Raw genomic sequence first — 17,433 nt, forward strand, 5'->3', positions numbered from 1 at the left:
CCCGTCTGCAGCAGGTCTCCTCCGAGAGAGAGAGAGAGAGAGAAGGAAAGAGATGGAGTGTGTGTGTGTTCGCATGTTGCTCGGCGCATAGCCTACTGACAGAGAGGAAGAGATCTCTGCCGCTGCAAGTGCACAGCGCTACTGTGTGTGTGTCAGTGTGTGTGCGCGTGTGTGTGATTCGATTAAATCTTATGACATGATAAGATCATTCATTTTAGCACCACGCTCTCTTCAATGAGGAAATGCAAATCCAGACCTAGAAAAGTGTAGATTTTTGGGGTTAGGGTTGAAAGTAATGTCAACCACTTTCTGAGGCACACAATTACTCACATAAGACCCTAAATTTAATAGTTAGAAGGTTTTTGTGGATTTTGGTTTCCAGGGACTTTAAATTAAATCACTCTCATTCAAGTTAAGTAAAAATTTGGCGTTTCAAACACTTTAGGAAATTGTTATTGTAGTTATTAACCATCTGTTCCTTATCAATCATCTTTGTCACCCCTCAAGTAAAGTCAGCCCTTCCTCATTGTGTGTGTGTGTGTGTGAGTGAGAGAGAGAGAGAGAGAGCAAATGGTCATACAACAATGGTTCCAGTAGCCGTTGTTTTTCTAAATAAGTTAAACTGAGTCAATAAGTTGGATATGAGATAATTTTGTGTTGCATCTCAATAGAGTGGGTGAGAGAGAGAGTTGTGCACATGTCACCACATTCATCTAACTTTATCAACTCAGTAATCACTACTGAATAAACTCAATCAAATTGTGTCCAGATGATTCAGCCTTACTTTGCGTTTCCAAGATGTCCTTCCTTGCAAAAACAGATGTCTCTGTTGGGGTTTTTTATGCTTTTAATATTGATGTATTTATATTACTTTATATTTTTATTATTATTATAATTTATATTACTAAAACATATTCATCTAATAATGTTCACATAAATCACCTCAATAATGTTTTGTAAGTGCACTCCAGAGAGCATCAAACAAGTGTTGTTTATTCATTTTAAGAATGGCATTTACCTGTTTTTGCAGATGAACTCTTCAGTTGTAGACTGGATGGGAGCACAAAGAAACCTTGATCAGAGGCCTAGTCCTCCTGGTCTATTGTCCTGGAATGAATGTAGAAAACGTCTCTTTGGTGATCACAGCTGGGCCACGCTCTAAAGAGGCAAAACAACTGTAAACAGCTGTTTATATAGTGCAGGGGATGTCACACATTTGAACTCACCGACGCCCCGCCCATTGTAGTACAGCTGCTTCAGGTGGCTGTGAGGCTTTGTTTGAATGAGGTGAAGGCGGGACTTTGTAATCCTTTGTGCTTTTAAGTTAGTACAATGCATTGCTGTGACCAAGCAGCCTGAGCCAATCTATAACCTGTAGGTTTGTAGCTCATGAGTAGGATGATTATTGTAGGCTATTCTATGTTTCAGCTGCTGGTATAGATAACAGATATGAGCTTGTCAATATTTACAGGGAAAGCTTAGGAGTCTTTCCTACTGATCAGAGTGGGACTGCTATCAACAATTCAGCAGTTTGTTCCTGAAACCTGCACATAAATCTAGTAGGTTTTCAAAGAGACATACATGAATGCATGTGTGAAATAACTGTTGACACTATGGAAGAGCGTCAGAACTAATAATCACCTAACCTTAGTCTACAAAGACTTGTATTTTGCATTATAGGCTCCTACCTCGTCTGTGGTCCGTCGTGCCAAAGAGGTGCTATTGCAAGTAGGCTAATCAAAGTCAAAGTGTTCTATTATCAAAATGTGCAAACTCATGATCAAGCTGTACAAAGAAATCCTTGTACATGTAAGGCAACGATCAATTGTGTCGTATTAAAACACTATTTAAAAAATCAAGCATGTCAAAAGAATCAGACAGGTGTGCAGGAATGATAAGTTTTGATTGGCAGGACTCTGGTCCAATAATCACACAGAGAAATCAGGCCAATTTCAGGCCAAAATGATGCCTACAAAAACACAATGTGAACTATACACTATACACAAACTCATGATCTAAATTATAATTAAATATACACACTGAGAGACCTTTTGGAAAAAAATACTTTTCACTCTTCATCAGTTTCACTCTTCTGTCTGTGTGTGTGTGTGTGTGTGTGTGTGTGTGTGTGTGTGTGTGTGTGTGTGTTATCAGTTTCACTCTTCTGTATGTATCTGTATGTGTATGTGTGTTAGGGCTGGGCTATATGGCCTCTAAAGAATATCGCGATGTTTTTCGGCTATGGATACACGATATATATCTCGATATTTTTGAAATCTCTCATAAATGCTCAATTTAACCCTTCAGGGTTCATACACATTTTGACCAATGAATTTCATGACTTTTCCATAAGTTCTTAACCTGTATTTTATGCACAACTGGGGTAAAAAAGAAGAAGAAAGAAAGTGCAGATAGTGAGCAAAGATGGATGATTTAATATTCCATAGCGCTGACCTAAGCAAATCTGACATCACTATTCTTAGACTAATGCTGCCTACACACTAGAGGATTTTCAAATCTTAACCGATTTTAAAAACATGAGAGACCACAGACATGAGGACAATTTCATCAGATTTTAACATTAAAATCGCCTGAACACACACACTAGACGATTCGGCCAGACTGCGAGACCACACACCAGCCGTTTGAAGTACCGACTCACAGCGATTCCAGCAACTAGACTGTAGGCTGTTTATATCCCACAGAACCGCAATTTTTTCCCACAGACAACGGCGGATGGCTCTCCAAACATGCGCCGAGCGGCGGGTCCGCTACAAGCGGGCGGACACCCTCGCAAAATAAGCTAAAACAACGTCCTGTCTGAGAGCTCATATTGCAGCATGTCCGCTCCCTTGGGGCGGGCCGCTCCGCTCGGCGCATGTTTGGAGAGCCCTCCGCCGCTGTCCACCCTGTTTTAAGCTGCTGTGAGGATGCTGGGGAGAGGAGCTACATGGCTCTGCTGTTGCCATGGCTGTTGCTCGTTTGTTGTGAGCGCTGCATTAACATCCGGGTATGACGCGTCGACGAGTCTCGGTCTGCTTGCTCTCATTGGCTATTGCGGGTTCCGTCGGGAGACAGCCATCGTAAATATCAAACATGTTTGATATGCCCGATTCGAGATCGGGCAGGCTCCGATTCAATCAATAATTTATTGACACCAGACACTTGACAATTATTTTGACAAAAAATCGGTTGAGACTAGCCTCGAATCGGGCCACGCCCCCCCGAGGGGAATCGGGCATTAAATCGGGCATTTTATCCTCTAGTGTGTGGGAGGCATTAGACTTATCTTTATTTGTCCCGGAAGGGAAATTCATTTTCACTGTCCTGTACATTATAAGGAAAGAATTCTTACGCCAGTGTGCAGAGAGGACATAACAAAAACAGCAACATACATGACATCAACAGAGACAATAACAATGTGGCAAGACAGACAACACATCAGCGGGGCCTGCTGTTCAGAGCAGCTATGGCTGCCGGGATCAGGCTTTTCCCGAGGCGAGCTCTTCTAAATTTGATTGTCCTGTACCTGCGCCCTGAGGGTAGTGGGATGAGGTGTTGGTTGAGTGGGTGTGTGATGTCCTGTTCTATTGAGTGTGCGAAGCGTGTGATGGACCGGTTATTTAGCTCTGTGAGGTTGGGTGTGGGGAGTAGGGATGGGCATCGAATTTCGAATTTTCGAATAATCGTTGTTATTATCAAGGTCGACTTTTATTATTGAAATTCGAAATTCGAAAAAAAAAAAAAAAAAAAAAAAAAAAAAAAATTTGAGTGAAATGTTGCATTGTCTCCCCTGATTCTAAGTACCGGTATAGTCAAATCGCTATAAGCATTTTAAGCTAGGTTTATGGAAAAATGAATGGCGGATGAAATCCCATGAAGAGGGAGAGGGGGTGACTTTGGCACCCCTTTGGCACTCAGACCTGAGCCTACTAAATATTTAATGAACCACAACCACTCATGATTGTCAAAACTGTTTTTTATTTTCGAAAATGTCAATGTAAAAAAAATAAAAAATGTAATTTTTTTTTTTTTTTTTTTTTTTACATTTTTTTTTTTTTTTCGAAATTCGAATTAAATTCGAATTTGGCCAGCGAATTTCGAATAGTGTTTTTGCTAGAAATGCCCATCCCTAGTGGGGAGACCAATGATCTTGGAAGCTGTGTTTGTGATGCGTGTTAGTTTGGTCCGGTTGGTGACAAAAAGCATGATGTAGAAACATGTGGAGCAGTACAGAATGATTGGTTGGATGATGCTCTGATAGAGTAACAGCAGGAGATGGGGTGCAACATATAGTCCTTTGAGTTTCCGGATGGCTGACAGTCTTTGTTGGCTCCTTTTTTGAATGTCCTTGGTGTGCTGATCAAAGGTGAGTTTATTGTCCATTGTTATGCCCAGATATTTAAAACTGTCCACTGTCTCGACTGTTTGGCTGTTGATGATGACGGGGGGCTGAGGTGAGGGGGGGCTGAACACTAGTTCTTTTGTTTTATTGACGTTGATGTGTAGATGGTTGTCCGCACACCACTGGGTGAAGTGTGTGATTGTGTTATTGTAGTCCAGAACAGAGTGGTTGTCCCGAGAGAAGTGCGAGAATGGCTGTGTCGTCTGAGTATTTGATGTAGGTTGTGGTAGGTGATATGCTGATGCAGCCATTGGCGTAGAGAATGTACAGGAATGAGCTCAACACACATCCCTGTGGAGCTCCGGTGTTGATGGTGAGTACAGGGGATGTGGTTGAGCCCACCCTTACTGCTTGCAGTCTGTTGCTGAGGAAGTTGTGGATGAGATGGATCAGACGGGGGGGAATGTTGAGATGGTGTAGCTTCTGGATCAGCAGATGTTTCTGGATGGTATTGAAGGCAGAGCTGAAGTCCACAAAGAGGATTCTGGCAAAGTTGCCTGGGGAGTCCAAGTGCTGGAGGAAGAGGTGCAACAGGCAGGCCACAGCATCCTCTGTGCCCCTCTTAGCTTTATAGGCAAACTGGAGGGGGTCCAAGTGTGGGGTGACAAGTGGCAGGATGATGTTCATCAGGAGTTTCTTGAGGCACTTCATGACTATGGATGTTAGGGCAACGGGGCGGTAGTGGTTGAATTCTGTGGGTCGGGGTTTTTTGGGGACCGGGATTATGGTAGCAGTTTTCCATAGGGTGGGTATTGTGGCTGTCTGATAGGATTCGCAGAAAAGTGAGTGCAGTATGGGTGATAGCTCCTGAGCACAGGTCTTTAGCACCCTGGCCGGGATGCCATCAGGACCCGGAGCCTTGCCTGGCTTGCAGCGGCTCAGCTGGTGCCGCACCTCTTCCTCTGTGAAGGGGGCCGGTTCTTCAGGGTCTGGTAGGGGGAGGGTTCTCAACTGAGCCTGACACTCAGATGAGAAGTCCTGATTGTCAAAGCGGGTGTAGAATGTATTGAGCTCTCTGGTGAAGGTTTCCGGGTCAGCTACTGTGCATGTGGATTTGGGGTCATATCCTGTTAGGGTTTTTACCCTCTGAAAGGCCTGCTTGGTGTTCATGTTACCAAATTCTATTTCCAATTTATTTTTATATTCTAGTTTGGCCTTAAAAACCTCATTCCTTATGTTTCTATTTGCTGCTTTGAGGCTGGCCCAGTCCTTGTGCCTGAAGGATTTGTGCTTTTCCTTCAGGCTCTGTTTTATTTGTGGAGTGATCCAAGGTTTGGAGTTGGGATATTTCTTTATTGTTTTAGTTGGAATGGTGGAGCTTATACAAAATTTGATGTAGTCTGTAATGATAGAGACCCTGTCATTCAGATCTCCAGTGAAAATACCCCACTCAGTGCAAGCCAGGGAGCCTTGGAGTTGGGTAATGGCGTCCTCCGACCATTGTGGGGCGCTGTAGTATTGTGGTTTGTGGCGTCTCAGTTCCTGTCTGTACAGCGGAAGTAAACAGATGACGTTGTGGTCAGCAAGTCCGAGCGGTGGATAGGAACGGGCACAGAATGCGTCGGTGATATTCCCGTAGCAAGTCCAAGATGTTTTCTCTTCTGGTTGGAATATCCACATACTGTTGAAGCGATGGCAATACACAGTCCAGTCTACAGTTGGTAAAGTCCCCTAATATGAACAGCGGAGCTCCAGGATACTTAGCTAGCATGGCGTTAGCGTCCTCGGCTACGAGCCCCGCTGCTATCTTGATGTTAGCACTGGGGGCTATATAGACACAGCTGACCACAACAGTAGGGAATTCCCGGGGGAGATAGAAGGGACGGAGGGACAGGGTCAGCATCTCCAGGTCGGGTGTGCACACCTTACAGTGTACTTTGATGTTGTTACACCACCTGTTGTTGATGTAAAGGCAGACCCCACTGCCTCGCGTCTTCCCCGAATACCTCGTCCTGTCGGACCTGATGATGGTGAAGTTGTCCAGAATGACCTCCGCATCGGATACCGACTCATCCAGCCAAGTCTCGGACAGAGCGATGATACAGATGTCCCTGAAGGCTCTTCCAAATCGGCACCTTGCACGTAGCAGATCCATTTTATTACGGAGTGATCGGACATTGGACATGATGATGGTGGGGAGAGGTGGTTTGAATGGGCGCTTTCTTAATCGGCTACGGACACCTCCACGTTTTCCCCTTTTCCTCGGCCGAAGCTCCGACGGTAGGATCACGGCAGGCTTGGTGTTACTCAACAGCGAGGCCCGGTGTAGCATGAGTTCATCTCGGCTGTAGGTGAGTAGCCGGTTGCCGGTGTCGGGCTGCAGTGCGAAGCTATCGCATATCAGCCATAGGAATACGAGTAGAACGCTGATCGCCTTGTAGAGTGATGTCATGGCTGATCAGTCTGATTTAGCCAACATATAACATTTAACAATGAACACAAAGTACACATAAACAGAACGTAGCGTAAGATAGAGTAGTACAGTCAGTGCTGTCGCAGCAGAGCATGCGCCATCTTGTTCAAAGGAACACTCCTCGTCCTGATGATATAATATGATTGTTTTAGTAAAGTGTATCACTCAATAGTCAATACAACAAATAATGGCTTTTATAGAACCGAAAGCCTAGCTGCTTAGTCTGCAGATAAAACATAAAAAATTACATTTAGACTCTTATTGGCATGACAGCAACATATGTGTGCATTCGTTTTCCTTATAGATCATGACTGCCCGGCAGCTAGCTACGTTAGCTTGCATGTAACGTTAGCGTTAGTTGCTTTTGGAGACACGAGACACAAACCCTGGACGTTTCATTTTGAGTAATGCATGAGGTTCTCTATGGTTTATGCCAGCTCTAGGAGTATGAAGTGCTTTAAATGCGGGGATTTTGGTCACAACAAGCTTGTGGAGCGCTGCCCTGCAACTAGGTAGCCTAACCAGCTAGCTAACGTTAGCCACCACAACAGCTAACGTTAACACTAAACAAATCCGCTGCCTCCTCCCCACGTTTGGTTTAGCGTAACGCCAGCTCAGACTTTCCCCTAATCTCAGAAACCTTGCGGGACATGTATTGCAAATCGCAATAGTGGTTGTTTTGTTATAATTTGAAACTGTCAACAGCCACACTGGGGGCGGCCATGTTTCGCCAGTCTATGGTGCGGACGCGTGATTTTGAATCGCACATAGGTTAAGGACGGGTGTGTCTGACGCGGTTTGACGCGTTTGACGTATCCATGTGATTCCCCCTCCCTTTTGAGTGTGACTTGAGCTCTCCCTTGAGAGAGAGAGCTGACCAGAGGAAACGTGAAGCGAGTCATGCCGGCGGCTTAAGTTATAAACAATGCGTGACAATTATACTCGAATGTTCGCGATATAGTCATTTCTACATCTCACGTGGCACAAGCCGCGATACATCGAGTATATTCGATATATCGCCCAGCCCTAGTGTGTGTGTGTGTGTGTGTGTGTGGTTAATGCAGGTGTGGCAGGGAAATATAGTAATATCCACAACATGCATTACCTTTTGGAATGGAAGACTAGCTGGATCCTCCTCTTGGCCAGAGAGGCATCCAATCACTGCTCCTCCACTGCTATTCTGTCGGTCTTGGCTCACTGAAATTATATAAAATAAAAGACAGATAGACACACATAAGTTAAGTTTAGTTATGATGATAATTTAGTGCAAATGTGGTATAGTAACATTATGTATTTTTATGCATTACATTTTGGAATGGAAGATCAGCTGAATCCTCCTGGCTAGAAATTAATTAATCCTAATCAGGGTAACTTTGGGGTTTGAGTCTGACCTTTTTAGTTTAAGGGAAAGTGGGGTGCCAGTCAGAGTCTCGTCTGACAAATAATAATAATAAATTCGATATCAAAATAATTCAGTCAAACCATACAAACAATGTAGCAAACAGCAATAGCGTAGCAATATGACACAAGAAACCAGCACTGCAAAAAACAAACAGCCAACAACTCACTTCAGTTTTCAATCTGTATTGCATATGTGAAATGAAGGAAAATTACACACAGATCATGTGTGTGTGTGTGTGTGTGTGTGTGTGTGTGTGTGAGTGAGTGAGTGCGTATGTGAATAGCCCCACAGTCAAGAGTTCAATTCAGTTCCAAGTTAATCCAGTACAAAGTTCGTTAATACAGAGTTCAATCCAGTTCCAAAACACAGGGTAATGCAACGTAAAGTAAATCCAGTCCGGGTTTTACCGCGGATCCACCCAAGTCAACACAGCAAAAACAGGAATTTGGTACACAGCACAGTACGTAATGTTTGTATCAATTTGTCTCAGTGACAACTACTCGCGGTACCTGTCAGTCAGTCAGTGGTCAAGGAGGGATTGCGTCAGCAGCCTCGGCTGGCTAGATCCACCATGGCTGAGTCATCATGGAGGATGACTTGGAACTTGGAGGGGAAATATACTCCCACTGTTCCTGGAAATTCCAATCATTCTCCAGACCGGACTCCAAAGACATAACTCAATCTTCACACGAATGCGGCTATACAACGCAGACTTATCACGCACAAACGTCGATCGCTTGTTAAAGTTGAGTTCTCGTCTCCACACACTGACAGCTGCCAGCTCGCTGGTCTGAGACACTCTACTAGTAGTTTTCCGGGAGGTTGGTTCACACTACGCGGGTTTTTTTGGAGAGGGCTGTGATTGGATTATGGGACTCTGTGGGTGGTAACATTGAGAGGCATGACTGTACTCCTGATCAGTGGGTGGTGACGTCATTCAAACGAGCTGGTCGTTCCAACTTTAATTCTTTTAATTGCTATAGTTGTAAGATTAGTTTTTAAAATCTGTGCATTTGAAAATGTGTAAACAGGCACTTCATCAATGCAAAAAGTATTGTGGAATTTAATTTAAAAAAGCCTCTCTCTTCTTGCTGTTTACAGGGTATATGCAGCAATCCTGAGGTTAAATTCAAGACTTTTTCAAGACCCTTCCAATGAATTTCAAGACCCCATCGCCACTTTGAGCTGTGACCGATTACATCAGCGACACACCTTTAACTAACACTTACTATACATTTTGAGTTTGAGATTGCAAAACTAAACGATGTTAGTTTGCCATAACTTCTATGCACTGTATCAATACAACAGAATTCAGATAGGCCGGGAAGGAATCAAGCTCGCCACATACTGTACTCCGAGATATTCTCGTACAGTACGGCGCCACACAGCATAAGTTCGCTGGGGCGGTTAAATGATACTGCTGCGTGAAACAACCGTTTAGAAGCAGTCTTTGCACAGCCTGCACTGAATTTACAGCAGGGTGTGTTTGATCTCACTATCATGGTGCACCGCTTGCACGCGGCGAGCAAACAACACATGCGGCTGTCAGTGATCAACGCAAATCCAGCGCATCTGGGAAGCAAAACATGTCATGAAATACTCAAACTCCCAAGGTTCCTGTCGGCACTAGGAAGCTTCTCCTGTCCTCAATACGGCACAGGCTGTGCAAAGTCTGCTTCTAAACGGTTGTTTCACGCAGCAGTATCATTTAACCGCCCCGGCGAACTTACTGGCTTCGGATCTGCAATCGAAGGTCGGATACGGGTAGGAGAGCTTTTTGAACAGCCTTGTCCACCTATTGAGGATTCTAACGCTGTGTGACGCTGACTGCTGTAGGAGAATATCTCGGAGTACAGTAAGCGGCGTCACGTTATGGGGCTATGGACACCCTTGCCATATACAGTCTCATATCACAATATTGATATAAAATCGATATATTGCCCACCCGTAATATTGAGTGCCAGAATCAACTCCCCAGTGATGCAATTTGCAGAAAAAGACTAGATTTCATTGATTATCAATCACTGCTTTCAACGTCTTTCTGATAGTTTAACTAGCTAGTTTAACAGTTTAACACTAACAGTTTAACTAGCTAGGTAGCTTAGCTGTCAGACTCAAGCAAGGCTTAAGATAACTAGCCTAGTTAATATATAAACACTAGGTCCACTAGGTCACTCAGGTCCTCCAGTTCAAACCTCCTTGCTGTGCCGAGAACAAAGCTGGCCAGCATGGGAGACCGTGCGTTCTCATCTCTGGGTCCACGGCTGTGGAACCTGCTCCCAGAAACGATTAGGACATCAGACTCACTCGCCGTTTTTAAATCACAACTGAAGACTCACCTGTTCCACTGTGCTTTCCCCTAGTTTGACCATGTTCTGTGCTTTTATTGCCTGTTCTGTGTGCCCTTTAATATGTTGCTTTTATGTGAACTGATCTTGTTTTTAGCTGATGTTTTATGTGCTTTTACTATGTTACTATTATTGCTATGTGTTTTACTCTGTGAAACACCTTGAGATTTCGTTGTATTTTAAAGTGTGCTATACAAATTAAATCAATTATTATTAGTATTGCTAGACAGCAAGGGAGAGGATGACCCAGGCCAGGTCGTGTGTGGCTCAGACAGACTGGTTAAAAGTTATTATGGGCAGCGTTGAGCTAACGTTGTTAGCGCAATTCATACCCCAGCACAGCACAGCTAACCTAACCTAGCTAGCTAATGCCACTGCACTGCAAGGCGTATATGGTGTTCGGCCCCACCACGCAGCAGCGATTATCGTTGCCCATAATATGAATTATATTGTACCCCAGCCTGGCTTGGTCACGGTACCGTACCACAACATGCTTAGCAAACCTAGCAGCTCACACAGGCTCAGCTAAGTTAAGTTAGCTATTAGCTACGGCCACCACAGCCTGGCTGGCTGTCCGCCACTAATACTAAGTGCTTGCTTTCAAACCATGTCAGGCAAGCCTGGGTCATTTAATCATGCACAGAACGACAGAAGAGAGACTTCACAAAATTACAATCACCCACCTCACTCGAGTCTCGCTCTTGCAGTGCCAGGCTAGTCTGGGCACCTTCCACCCCGCTTTTTGTCATGGGGGCGTAAACCCCGGACCCAGAATTAACACCGGATGGCAATGCGCCTAACAACGTCTTTGTTGCCGTTAGCTTGACGCGGTGATGTTACCTAAACTAGAGTCTGATCAAAACAAAGCTAGCGTTACCTAAAACAAAACGTTTATGCAATATGGCATGTCCGCCACCACCGCCTGACACACCGGTCAAAACGGTGAAAGAGGATTCTGGTACTTGGGTCAAATTGTCAAGTTAACGTGAAAGTTGACGAGCTAGAAACGCTGCCATCCGGTCTAGGGCGGGCTCTAGGCGGGAACCAGTAGGGTGACAAAATCAATTGTGGGCGGGAGCCAGCATAGATATATAGCTTACCCGCGCTGCCGGCCAATGGAGAGCGACGTCGTCGCATGGCGGCCATCTTGCTACAGGGAGCTACTAGGAGTTATGAGCATCTGTTGTTGGGTTAGTATGGCAACATCATATGATCATAACTCCTAGGGAAATGGATGAAACTGCATGAAACTTTGTGCCTGAATCCCTCTCATGGCATAGATGCTTCGGTTTAATTTTGGTGTAATTTGGAGCTCATCAAAAAAATAGTGTTTTTAGTGTTTTTTTTTTTTTTTGGTCTATCTCGGGAACGGAATATGCTTGTAATAAACCAAACCGTTTGTAAATCCGTCAAGATTTCAGCGGGTTATGAGTATTTTTGTCTGTGCAGGTCACCAGCTACCATAGAACGTACCAGAAAGGCACTGTAGCAAGATGACGGCCGTTCAACGACGCTGCTGACTCCGCCTTAAGCCATCTAGCCTTTATATATATCTATGGGAGCCAGGCTCTTTCTCGCCGAGAAGAGCCTGGTGACGCGAGGTTAGTGCCAGGCAGCCGTTAACCTCGCGTCACCAGGCTCTTCTCGGGGAGAAAGAGCCTGGCTCCCGCCCACAATTGATTTTGTCACCCTTAGGCAGCCGTAGAAGAGTCCAAAAAAGCAATAAACTAACACTTGACAACAACCCCGTAGTGGTTGTAGTAGTTGTTGTTGTTGTTGTTGATAGTTGCCATAACAACCACCCCTGTCGGAAAGAGGTGCACACGCTGGGTAGGAAGCGTTGTTGTCCCGGAGGCGATATTTTTTTTCGGATGATGGCGAAGGCTATGCGAAGGCATAACCCGCCCCTCTCTGCCTCTGATTGGCCTAGCGTCAAACTTCCATCCAAACACATTCGCTTGGCTATCCTGCATTACATCTCTGTTACAGTCTGTGGTCAGACCGTCAGACTCAGTGGGTCAGACTCAGACAGACAGCAGTTACGCTTGCTAGCCTGCATGAAAGACTCCAGTGTGTTTATGTTTTTAATATAGTCATATCTATGGTTTATAACGCTGCCTGCCACTAATCAGAGGCAGAGAGGGCCAGGGGCGGGTTATGCCTTCGCCATCATCCGGAAAAAAATATCGCTTCCGGTAAGCTAGCTAGCTAGCTAATGTTAGCTGCTGGTTGGTTGGCTAACTAGCGAATGTTAGCCGTTAGCTAACATTAATGCATTAACTAGACAAACACAGACATGCATTGCTCCAAAAACAGAGCAATTCGTGATTTTGTTACTGTAGTTTCTGCAGAGTAACGTCCATGTACCTTTATGGATTGCACAGGGTTGGTATTGCAAAGGGATCTGACGTATAGTGCAGTAACAGTCAGCAGCTATGATAGCAGAGCCACTGGGGGGAGGAAGTCCATATATGGTCCATCCGGTCATGGGGCACAGCGATTGGTTGGCTCAGATTCAAATCTGAGTCAGCCAATCGCTTTGTCCTGCGCTGTTTGGGACCGTGTATAAAAGGCGACCGCTGACCGGGGTGGGAGGGAGAGGGGGAGAGAAGAGGAGGGGATGGGAGAGGAGAGAGGGGGAGAAGAGGAGGGGAGAGGGGGAGAGGAGAGGAGAAGAGGAGGGGAGAGGGGGGGGAGAGGATAGGAGAGAGGAGAGAGGGGGAGAAGAGGAGGGGAGAGGAGGGGAGGAGAGGAGGAGAGGAGAGGGGGAGAAGAGGAGAGGAGGGGGGAGGAGAGGAGGGGGAGAGGAGAGGAGAGGGGGAGAAGAGGAGGGGGGGGGGAGGATGGGAGAGGAGAGGGGGAGAAGAGGAGAGGATGGGAGAGGGGGAGAAGAGGAGGGGAGAGGGGAGGAGAGGAGGGGAGAAGAGGACAGAGGATGGGAGAGGAGAGGAGAGGAGAGAGGGGGAGAAGAGGAGGGGAGAGGAGAGGGGGAGAAGAGGAGGGGAGAGGGGGAGAGGAGAGGAGAAGAGAGAGGGGAGAGGGGGGGGGAGAGGAGAGGAGAGGCATGCAATAATCTGCTGCAGCATATTATACTATTGATCCTGTGAGCCAGACAGGAAAAGTATTTGTCCAATAAGTAGGGATGCACCAATGTGAACATTTTGGCCGATACCGATTCCCGATATTAACATTGCTGGTATGGCGATAACCGATATTTACCGATGTCGATATGATCTGTATAAAAACACATTTCTATGGTAACTTTTTTTACATACAGAAAAACACATATAAACAGAAAAAGTTATGCATTTATTTATTTCCTAAACATTTGAAAAAGCCCATAAATCATAGATTTATCACAATGTTTCCTCTCAATGGGAACATTTGAGCTGATACCAATATGAACATTGCAACATCGGACCGATGCCGATATGTTACCACCATGTTGTGTTCTGTGAGGAAAAGTATTTGTCCAAGACCAGACAGGCCACTGGCCATCGGTTATCACATCCAGGTGTTTGTAACGTCTGCTAAACAAGTTTGAATGGCTACAGATGTTTTTGTCCGCTGTAAATAAGGCCCATACAGGGGGAGTGGGGGACAAGCCTTATTTACATTGGGGAAAAACAACTATTGTAATGCTTATGACAGAGTGCACCTGGAGAAAGTTGAATGCATGGTCACTTCAGTTCATCTATTGTGCAGTGATGAGTGAGAAGAGGCCCATTGCAAGTGCCTCTGAATCCCCATTATGTGCAGTCTCACTCTGAAACAATCGTCACAAAACTAGTTTGCATTGCTATAGGTGTTTTTGCGGAATGTAAATAAGCGCCAGACAGAGGGAGGGAAAAGCCTAAAATTACCATTTGGGAAAAACAACTACAAAAACAGACTTGCTACCCCTGAAGAAGACAGACTTTGTTCGCTCTGTGACCTGGGTGAAATTGAGAATGAGATTCATTTTCTATTCTATTGTACTGTCTATGATGAGGTAAGGTAGATACTGTCCAGTAAAATGTCCTCTATTTATGACGATTTTTTTAGATGGACCATTATGAAAAACTTGAGTTGTGTTTTAAGAAAGGCACTTTCTTTATTGGAAAATGTATTTCCCAGGCATGGGAGCTAAGGCAAAATGTTTATTTATAGACTGTGTGTGTGTGTGTGTGTGTGTGTGTGTGTGTGTGTGTGTGTGTGTGTGTGTGTGTGTGTGTATATATTGTAACGAATCGGGTATTCGTCAAAGGAACCGGAGACTTGAAGTTGGTACAAGGCTTTTATTCACAGGCTTATTATCTGAGCTTCCAGCGGTAGCCTTGCTGCTAGCTCTACACACAACCGCTCTAGCTCCCTCACATAGCTAGACTGACTTCCGCCACGCGGCCGCTGGTCCCATACACCCCTTCCCCCCAGGAACACCCCCACACATATCAGTTCCTAGCTACACACGGAAACACCACATCACACGCCAAACCCCGGATCGCTACAATATATACTGTATATACACACGTGTGTGTATATATATATATACACACACACACACAATATATATATATATATACACACACACACACACACACACACGTAGTGTGTATGTATTTATGTATATATATTATTGTGCAATGGTTGAACTAGTGATGTTTTTGCGAGGACACACACACACACACACACAAATTTTAGATAGAAAAGCCTTTAGTTCACACAAATTAAAAAGCACTGCACACAAAACCACAAAAATAAAAAACGTGAAAACACACCACACCACACAAAGTGATAAATAGTTTGAAAGTACAAACTACTAAATAAACTGGCCTTTCACACCAGTCTGTTTAAGTCTTGGTGGTTTGGGAACTTGCGGGCACGTTCGCGTACCATGTCAGACATGTCCTCTAATAAGTCCTGCCTCTGAGAGGGGTGGACAGTCTCCAGATGGGCCTCAATGACACCTAAAAGGCGAGTAGCAGGACTAGACACGTCTAGACGGTCTAGTAGACGCCTTTCCTGCCGCTCTCTCGCTTCGCCGAGCGCTAGTAGATGCTCCAAAAACAGGTCATCGCAGATGCGCCTCTTCTTTCGGGCAGGAGTCGCAGGGGAGGCCGGGGCAGTGGCAGGTGCAGGGCAGGCCTGAGGAGATGCAGTGCTGGCAGGAGGCACACGGGAGGCCCGGACAGCAGGAGAGGACAGGACAGGTGCAGCGCAGTCCTGGGAGGCAACCTGGCTCTCAGGCGGTGGACTTGGTGATGGTGAGGAGCTGCATGATGCCTGTGACGAAGATCCCTTTAATAAAGAAACGTGAAATTATAAACCGCCCGATAAACACTACATGAAAATGGAGACGCCGGTGTGAACCCGACAGGGAGAAAGCCCCACGTGATAGCCACCCGTCAATCTCTCTCTCGCTCTCTCTCTCTGCTCAACACTGTTGTAGAAACTCCATTTTATTTTGAAATTCAGTTGACACTTTGCCATTTCCCACGGATATTGTCGCGTTTTTCTTTCATGGCTTGACAGAAAAGCCTGCCTGCATGCGCCTTGTCGGCGTGAAAATAGAACTCTCGCCTGAACGATAAAATCGGCAAGGCACAGGCAAGGCGTGGATACACGCAGGGTTCACGCTACCACCTAAAAGGAAGGCGCTGCCTGCCCTGTTGCCAGGAAGGTAGGAGGGACTATTTTATTTCGCGGAATACTTTGACTTATGACAGCCATTTAAACAGCCATTTAGATTGCTTTATGTATTAAACATGGAAATATAAATGACTGGTCTTGTTTTGTTGGCAAGCTGTTTACCTCCAAATCAAAGTTATTTTCGGTAATACGATGTTTTATGTATGTTGACAGCCATCCTAGCTCCACAAGAGTAGGAGGAATCATTTTTATGCCGCCAGGATCTCCACTCTTCTTCACCTGCGCTTTTAACAAAGCGGTCTGTGTGTGTGTGTGTGTGTGTGTGTGTGTGTGTGCAGTGGCGGACTGCATAATCGGGCACGTCGGGCAAATGCCCGGTGGCCTGGCCTGGCCTGGCCTGCCAAAAAAAAAAAATTTTTTTTTTTTTTTTGCAGGCCAGGCCAGGCCACTCACTGAACAGCAGGCCAGGCGCCGCCTACTGGTTTACTAGTGGTTTTATTACTTTATTCAGGTTTAAAGTGGGTGCATCTCATTGTAAAATTGGACTTGGCCCAAATTGGGCTTCAAACGGCCCAAATTGGGCTTCAAACGGCCCAAATCGGGCTTCAAACAGGCCAAATCTGGCTTTAAACGACCCAAATCTGGCTTCAAACGGCCCAAATTGGGCTTCAAATGGCCCAAATTGAGCTTCAAACGCCCCAAATTTTTCGCGCGTCGGCCCGTATCGGCCTGGCCTGCTTGGTATCTAATGCCCGGCCTGAATTAGGATCCCAGTCCGCCCCTGCGTGTGTGTGTGTGTGTGTGTGTGTGTGTGTGTGTGTGTGTGTGTGTGTGTGTGATGCAACAACAGTGATATATCTCTCACCTCTTCTGAAGAATCCATTTGGTCAATGTTCCTCCCTCCTACGGCAGATGTCTGTCCTCTCACCAAGCAGCTCTGTAGGTACAGCAGGTTTAAATTCAGTCAATCAGTCCCATACAAGTTAATTACAAATTTGGGGTGTCAAACTCTTTAGGAAATTGTTCAAAATGTAATGCTATGTTGCTTAAAATGGATTGAGATAATCACACTTAGGTTTGAAGATATAGCCTACAAATATTAGCAATCTAAAGGTCGAAGTGAGAATAGCAGAGGATGGTTTCAATGAATAAATGAAAGACAAAGACAAAGACAAGGTGTGTGTGTGTGAGAGCACAAATGGTCATAAATAGGGATGCACCGATATGAAAATTTTGG

This window comes from Poromitra crassiceps (assembly GCF_964638095.1).
Source record: "Poromitra crassiceps genome assembly, chromosome: 15".
In the NCBI taxonomy this organism is placed as follows: Eukaryota; Metazoa; Chordata; class Actinopteri; order Beryciformes; family Melamphaidae; genus Poromitra; species Poromitra crassiceps.